The sequence below is a fragment of the Chamaea fasciata genome, unplaced genomic scaffold (assembly GCF_029207755.1).
Source record: "Chamaea fasciata isolate MVZ Bird 193981 ecotype frontalis unplaced genomic scaffold, bChaFas1.0.hap1 SCAF_10, whole genome shotgun sequence".
In the NCBI taxonomy this organism is placed as follows: Eukaryota; Metazoa; Chordata; class Aves; order Passeriformes; family Sylviidae; genus Chamaea; species Chamaea fasciata.
In genome coordinates, this window is record NW_027094095.1 from 17,127,938 (window position 1) to 17,136,480 (window position 8,543).

The following is an 8,543-nucleotide window of genomic DNA, read 5'->3' on the forward strand; positions in this document are numbered from 1 at the left end:
CTGGCTGTATCATTGAGATAAATTTTCTGCTCTATTAGGGTTTCCCTGAGGAATTATTTAATCTGTTTTACTGGGACTATTTCCCCTGTCCATGAGCAAAATAAATAAAAGTACATCTCATTTTATAATCTTGCTTTCTACCAACTTAAAAATGAAAAATCTGTCTCCAGGATCTGCGATGTTTTCTTTTTGTCAGCAGTATGCTAGGAAGACGAGTTAATGTTTGACTAAATGATAAAACCAAGAACTACTTGTGCTAAGAATCAAAGTATTGAATTAAGTCAGAACACGGAAGTTAATGTTCATAAGGCTCATAATTGCTTGAGCAGAAGATTGCAACACAATTATCTGGGTTTAGTTCTTTACTCTGATACTGGGTAGTTCCTGGGGAAGCACAAGGGGAGGACTCAACTCATCAGTTGCACCACACCAATCTCTGAGCAAAGGAAATATTTTGTTAACATCTTACTCAAAAGCAGCACTGTTTTAGCAGTGCAGCTACTCACTGTATACCTGAGCAGATCAAGCTCATCTTTAAGGTTAGCTCAGTGACAATTATTTCAGGATTAATTTCTTCCAGTCTTTTTCAAGCAACATTATCTGGAAAATGTTCTTCAAGCTCCAACACCCTTTTTGGTTGTTTGTGACAGCCATTCATAAGATGCTGAAAAACAACAGCTTGACAATACTGTGAAAGTTGAGCTTTCTTTCACACATTGTGCCATCCCCTGATCTTTTTAAACTTGCTATTTAGATGTCACAAACACAACTTTGAATGTATATATAACTATACAAAAAATAATGATTTCAAATGTTACGCTCAGTGTGACTATTGGGTATCCAGGGCATCTGCTTCAACTCCTTCACTTGTTCAATTTTGGGAAATCTCATGTAGCAAGGAAGGAAACCTATATAGTAAAGTGTTTTATATTTGCAAGGGTAATACAGTCAAAATTTCACTTTGAAATATTTTCTATTGAAAATTCTTTTTAATATTACAGAGATGATATTACGCTTGTCTTTTAACCCTCTAGCAGTGCTTGGAGTTGCAGGAGCAGCAGCATCTTGATCGGTGATCATGCTGGCAGCAGTATCTGAAGCTGAGCCAGTTTTGTAAATAAAGCACCCTATGACAACTTGCCTTGTAATCACCAAGTGCATTTCTGGCTATCTGATTCTCAAGATCCTGTCTTTTGGTATGAAAGGCTACAGATGCATATTTAGGTAAAGCATGAACAAGCAGATCACCACTCTAACTTCTAAAACTCCATACTACCATTTATTCTCCTTAAGAGAATAAAAACTTGTAAGCTTCATAGTTATTCATATAATTTAATTTCATTCCCTGGCACTTCCTGATTATTATCTCATTTGCCCTTTCTGACATTTGGTAAAGCTTCTTTGTCTTCTACTGACAATTTACAAATCACATGTTCCATACGCTCCAGATCATTGATTCCTGATGCAATAACGTGTCTCGCAGTGACCAACAAAGGCTCTCCTGCAGGGGTGGGTATTTTAGAACAACACTTCCCTCTGCCGGATCTGCGGGCACTCACAGCTCTGCCGCCCTGGGGGGACCTGCAGCGTCCTCTGCCTCTCGCTCCAACAAGACCCCTGCTCCTCCCAGACTGCGCGGGACACAGCGAAATTAGCAAAGCTCAAAATAGTTCATCAGATGAATAGGATAATCATAAAAATTCCCTCCAGTATCAACTGGACAGAAATATCGAAATACTTCCTTCTCAAGACAGGAGGATCTCAAGGCCATAGATAATGTGAAAATTGGGAGTCTCAGGGTCTGATGTTTCATATTCCCTCCAAAACTCTGACAGCTTTACACCAGATGAAATTAGAACAATATTTAAAAACACCTTTTACCCTACTCATCAGGTATTTCTTTCTTTACAGTGTGGAAATATATAGGGCCCTTCAGGAAAGAAAAAAAGGAAAACAGTTAAGAAGAATTGCCTGCACCTCTTGTGACTCCATGAAAACTAAGATGGTGCTACAGTGAATTTTAATTGAGTGCCACACTTCCTACCTGGCCATCTGCTCCAAACCATTTGCAATTACCAGAGTATGACATTTTACAGGGGGGTTGATGGAAGTTACTATATTCAGATACAGCTGTCTTGCCTTCAAGTCATTCAGTGTTTGGCATATTGTCCTCAGCTGAGGGTGAGTGTTAAAAGGAAGGGGAGAGAGAACTGCAGAGATACATGAATAAGATGGTGCTTAATTCTTGCCCTTCACAAGGGCAGGAACTGGTCCCAGTGCAGTACTACATGTGCTCCTAACTCATTTGTAAGAACACCACTGAAAAACATAATTAAGCATTTTACTGAACAAAGATTCTGCTCATATACTCTACTGAATGAAGGCTTTTAGTGGACTTCAAAATAGAGGAAGAAGATGAATAAAATGAAGATAGAAGAAGGGGAGTAGAAAATACAGATACAATTCTAAAACAAAATACCCCATTAGGGAAATTTACTTTGAAAAGGCAGACAGAGAGACAGAGACTTTTTCTGTTCCATAGAAGAAATGTCAAAAGATTGGATCAAGGTGGTACTCAGTGTTGAAAGGTAGAACAGGTAAGAGTGCTGGAAGCCATACTGAGGTAATTGGAATAAGCCACCGTTATAAGGCAGGTAACAGCTAGGTGGTTCTTGATCTGTGTTCAAAACAAAGCCTGTGCTAAGCACACAGAAGGTCTACGTAGAAAATATCATATGAGAAGTATTTCACATGGAAAAAAAACCCAAACAAACTAAAGAGTTTGAAGAGGAAATAAAGGGCTTGAATAAAGAAACCAGAATGTCATGATTAAGGAGGCATTCTGAGTAACAACAAAAGGGAAAGGAAATAAAAAAGTAAACTCAACAGCATAAGGTGGCATAAGCAATGCTTTTCTGTCAGGTGGTTTTCCAGTCACTGCCTTGTTTTTTAATGCTGAAGAATGGGATTCTCTGTGTCATGTCAAAGGTATTGCATTCTTGCATCTTGTTGATTAATTGTAAAGTCTCTGTCTGAGACTTTCCAAGGAACTTCTGAGGTGGACTCCAAGTAGACAGCATGAGTATTTGTCTTCCAAGACCTTTCAACATAAATGTTTGTTGGCTCTAGTAGTCCTACAGGCATTAACAGCTCACATTTGACACTTAATACTGCATTACTAATAATTGCTGTGTGTCTGCTAGAATGCTACTAACAAATAACAATTAAAAACAAAATTAGTGCTTTGGGATTCAAATACCATTCACTCCTATTGCTCACAAATGCTTTGACTCCACTCTACAATTCTAGTATTGCAAGTACAAGTCGTAGAAAAGGCAATTAAGAATATAACATTTGAAACACTGCATCACATAATTTTCTGCAGAAATACACTTCAGTGTATTCTTATGCAGATCCTGATTTCTCTCAACTGTCCTAGGCCTCTTTCACTTATGCTATCTTATTTTTTACATTTCATTCACCTTGCACGGGGGTGAGAAATTCACACCTAGTAAACATTTCATTAATGCCTGCTTCTGTTTTCTCAGCACTCTTGCAAAGTCTTGAATTTCTTGAATTCAGCACTTGTCTGGGACCAATTTTATGCTTGCTAGAAATCAGAAGTCCTCCACTAGGGAGCTCCTGACTGTGTTGTATTATGTCATAACTGTTCCTTTATTTGTTAGGCCTCAGACATGCAGCCCTGATTTCAACTGGGAAAGCCCAAGAGACTCACTTCCTTCAAGTTTTCTCTTGTTGATGATTATAGTCCCCAGCTAATTTTTCATCCAAAGTTGCTGCTGCCTCAGATCTGCAGCCTGGTTTGTGTCTGATGTTACTCCCCACTTCGGGGTTACCCAAACTAAGTGGATCACTTAAACACTTTTGGTTACAAGGTTTCACTTTGCATCATTTTGAAACACTCAATTTGGGATCAACCAGTATAGGCTCTTTCCCATTTAACCTGCCCTTACAAAAAAAACAAGTATCTGCTCCTCACCTTGCAGTCAAGGATCCTCAGGGAAGCTGTTAGATCAAAAGACCAAAGGCAAATATTTGTCTTTCAGCACACATTCAATCTGGATCTTTGCCCCATTCCCTTCAGTCTTCTTTCTGAATGTGTATTTTGAGGTTCTTCAGTGATTTATCTGAAAAAAATTATTCCAAATAACCCTCCAGAGACTGTACACATCCATTCTTTACTATTTGAAGCCCCTGCCAAAAAAATGTCACAGAATCACTTTCTGCTAACTTGAGGAACCCATAAGAAAAAACCATCTCAACAGAAACTTGTTTTATTTTTTCTAAAGATCATGTAAAAAAATAAAACAAGAAGGTCTGTTATACCAAAGTATCTTTACCTCAATTCAAATACAAGGAAGGTACCTCTGGAATTTGTCAGAAAATACTTCCATTGTCATGCCCTCTTTCATCATTGTTAATGGCATGATTCTACAGGGGGGGAAAAAAAGCTAATTTTGTCCATGAACCCTCACAACATAAAAATATTTAGTTTTATAAAGAAGTCAAAGATACAGAAACACAATATAAGATCAGCATTGGCGATATGAAGAATATCCAAATAAATTAATTGTTTGTGGATGCTGCTAAGAAATGCTAGAGCTTTCCAACACCTGCTTTACTCTGCAGTTGCTTTCAATTTTCTTTCTCATACTTCCATTAAAAATGTATGAGGTCATTTAAAATTGGAGTCCTCTCAGCACCTTCTAAGATTAGATCTTTAGAGGCAATAATGCAAGTATAATGCGAATTCCAGGATCACATTAATTGGCCATGATGCCTTTTTTAAAACAGTGCCAAGCTTATACAGTAGCTACTATCTGATAAGCAAGTTTTAACAGTGCAGCCTACCAGGAAAGAAAAGAAAAACTCATTATTTTTTAATGAGAATCAAAATAAATGCTTACAGCACAACCTGTTGTGGAGGGTTCCTTGGCACATATTTGGAATGTTTAATCACGAAACAATGTAGTCAGACACAAGTCATACAGGTCACCTCAAATGACTGAAAAATCCTATGCATTTGTTTAATACCCCATACTCTGAGTAATATGGGAAACTCTCATCAAAGTATTTCCAGCTCCCTAGACTTCCATTATGCAATCCTGTGTTAGTCACACAGTGTGGGAGCAGAGTCTCACATCCTCTTCTCCACTCCAGATGCTGGCAGAACTCAGCCTTTAGGAAAAAAGCTGGGCTTGTGTGATATTTGGGCTGTACTTCTCCAGCTGTATTATCACACATTCTTTTCAAGATGGCACACTAATTCCTCAGAACATCTCTTCAATAAGGATTTGGGAAAGACAAGATTCACACTCTTTCTTGACAGGGCTTACAGCCACAACGTGGCAGACTGTGAAGTGGCAGCAGGGCCGTGGGCAGGGGGTAAGGATCGTCCCTCCCACCCGAGAGGCTCCAAATTATCCATGGCTGAGAGATGCGTGGGTGCCCTGTCTGACCTACTGCACAGGCATGAGTACAGGACACTGAGCTGCTGCAGACACCAGCATGTCTTTCTGTGCTTTTGCTTGAAAAGCAGGACTTGAAAAGCATAGCTGTGCAATTGTGAGGGAGCAAAGCAATAGAGAAAGATACCGAGAAGAGGAATTGTGAGCAAAGAGATTATCTCATCTGCTATCCAGTTGATTTTGTAATGAGAAAAATAGGCTTTTGTCCATTCGTTGTTAGCAAACAAGTCTGTGACAAAGAGTTATAGGGCCCATCAGTAATTAAATGTTTTTTCTTGTTGCTGAAAAAATATTTAGGGCCTTAAATTAATATAAAAAGGAAATTACACCACATACCTGCCTTTTGGAACTGTACATATAAGGTTTTATTTTTATGACTTGTATAATACCACTTTGGAAAGTATTGGGTATATGCTAAAGGAAAGCTGATGTAAATCTTATGTTTTTCATCCCTACTTTGATTTGACCATGATACAGGTTTGAGTCTTATCTACTGCAGCTAGGGTAGAAAACTGATGGACAAAACACAGCTGAAGTCAGCTGATTTTTTATGGACTGTTAATAGTGTGCTTGGGCACTCAAATTCTGCCAAGTAATTTTGTCCTCTTCAATTAAACTGCCTCACTAATCAGTTGTGAAGTGTAGAAACTTCTGGCCTCCTTTCCTTAAAAAAAAGATAGAGCTGAATTATAGGAAAAGAAATTAGACTAAAAATGCACTAATCCTTACTTCTAATGAATGAGAATGTGCTAAGCTGTCATGGTAGATTTTATCAAAAATTGAGGAGGCATTATTAAGCACTTACAAAATGAGTGAGATGCTTCTAAAATGAACCTCAGTACAAGATATTTGGGGTGCTTAAAAAAGGTGAGAAAAGTTAAATTCAGGTGATGGCAAAGTTACTTTTAAAATATAGAAATAGAAATTATTTTTATGTATGAAATGTAAATCTGAAAAAACAAATGCCTCACCACACCTAAATTTATTACTTTAGCTAAGCCCAGGGTTTTAGGACTGATTTAATTTTATGAAAACTGTTGAATGCTGCATTCATCAGACAATGTATTTAATCATTAGGCTCAGTGTTCCTGTTTTTCCTGCTGTGCCAGAACTGGTAAAATTTTTTAAAGTTAGTGATCTTTGAAACAGAAGTTTTGGAGCTTCACACTGCTCAAAGTGTAGGAAGGCTGGACTGCTCACTCAGTTTCTCTAACACTGATGAGACAGGCCTCCTTCAAGACCATCTAATTGATATGCAAAGTGAGGATTTCCTGCTAAAAGCACAAAATACCACTACATTAAAAAGAAATTGTCATTTTGGGGGGAAGAATTTGAAAAATTGCTACTGCACATAGGTAGCAACTACAAGATTCATAGTGATCCACTACTGCAGCAGACTTTGATTGGTGCAGAAGTTGAACCTTCTATATGTTTTTCATATTATTTCAATTGAAATTTAAACCAGAACTGTTGCACCAGAGGCTACAGAACTGTAACTAAAAGAACAGGCACTACTGTCTTTGCCACAGTAGTTAAACTGAGGTGGATCCTATTAACTCACATGCTCAAAAGATTCCGTTCCATGAACAAGAGTCACAGTCTTGCAAGAGAGGAAACATCAGTGCCAGTTGGAGCAGACAAGAGTCAAAACCTCCTGTGTTCTTGACTGTCTCTGCTGATCTGGTAAACACTGAGCATCACCTAGGGAAAGAACTCAGACAGTGCTTGTTTCATCATCTGAGAATGAATCAGGAGAATCTTACCAACATCCCTTCAGCTGTCTGTATCATGGGCCTAGAGTAGACAGGATGATGCAGAAGCCTGGGAAATATCACGGTTCATGGATTACCCCATGACATCTGCTTTGTACACAAGTCTCTGAAAAATACGTGCATCAATGGAACAAAAGGCCAATGGTAGTCTAAAGTTTCTTTTTTCCCCTTTTTGAAGCCACTCATGACACAGCAGAGGTTGGGATCTGCTGCCCTCCAGTGCACGCTTGCAGCTGTCCTCTCTGCCAGAGGACTGCACTGAGACCACCAGAATTCTCAAGAAGCATTACAAAAAAAAAAAAAAAAAAGAAACAAAGTGTTAAATTCTTTGTGTGTCTTAATTAGGATCTAACATAATTGTTGAGACTTCTTTCTTAGTTTTGCTCTTTTGTTCTGGCCTTGTCAGAGTATTTCTACATACAAGTAGAGTGTTCTAGTTTGTTCTATGAAATTGGCTCTCTTCAGTCAGCTCTTACTCTTTCATTTGCTATGAATATGCACAATAATTATACACATGACACAATAAATATGGTAATGATATGCAAATAGTGTATCTATCCCATTTCATATCGGCATTCAGCCTATAATCCTTATCTCTGTGATTCTTACTGACACATCAGAGATCTTTCTAGTATCCACATTAAAAGGGAACAATGAAGATTTACTTTGGAAAGTATTTTCTCACTGGCTTGTACAGTTATTTCAAAAATATTTTTCTGTATTATTGAACATTGTTGAACAAGAAATGTATTTGACACAATGTCATGCCAGGCCCCTGTAAAATCTGATTCGCAGGTCCTTTCAGCTCTGCAGAATCACAATGGGACTTAGCACAAAAGATTAATTGGATTTGTATGGTCTTTCTCTTAAACAACAATGTACAATGATGTACATCAGTACAGTGGTGTTGATATTAAGGCAAACTGGTTTTGTAAAGATTTTTAAGAGTGGGAGAAGTAGGCTGCAAAGACATTTCAAATATATACACATATTTCTGACTGAACAATCAAATTTGGTGATGATGAGGGGTTGATTAAAGGGAACTTTTTAATTTACAAATTGAGTAAGTCTCTGTCCTGATTGTGAAGGGGAACCTTAAAAATGCAGATTCCATGAGTTTATGGAATACCTTAAGAAACCTGGAAAATCTCACTCTTTGCCTTATAAGTGTTAACTTAGGCATGAGATCATTCTTTACGATTTTGACACTTTATTCCCTGTAGAAAGGCCAAAGCCCGAGAAAGGCAACGAGTCAGCCCAGTTTTTTCCCAACAGAGCGCCA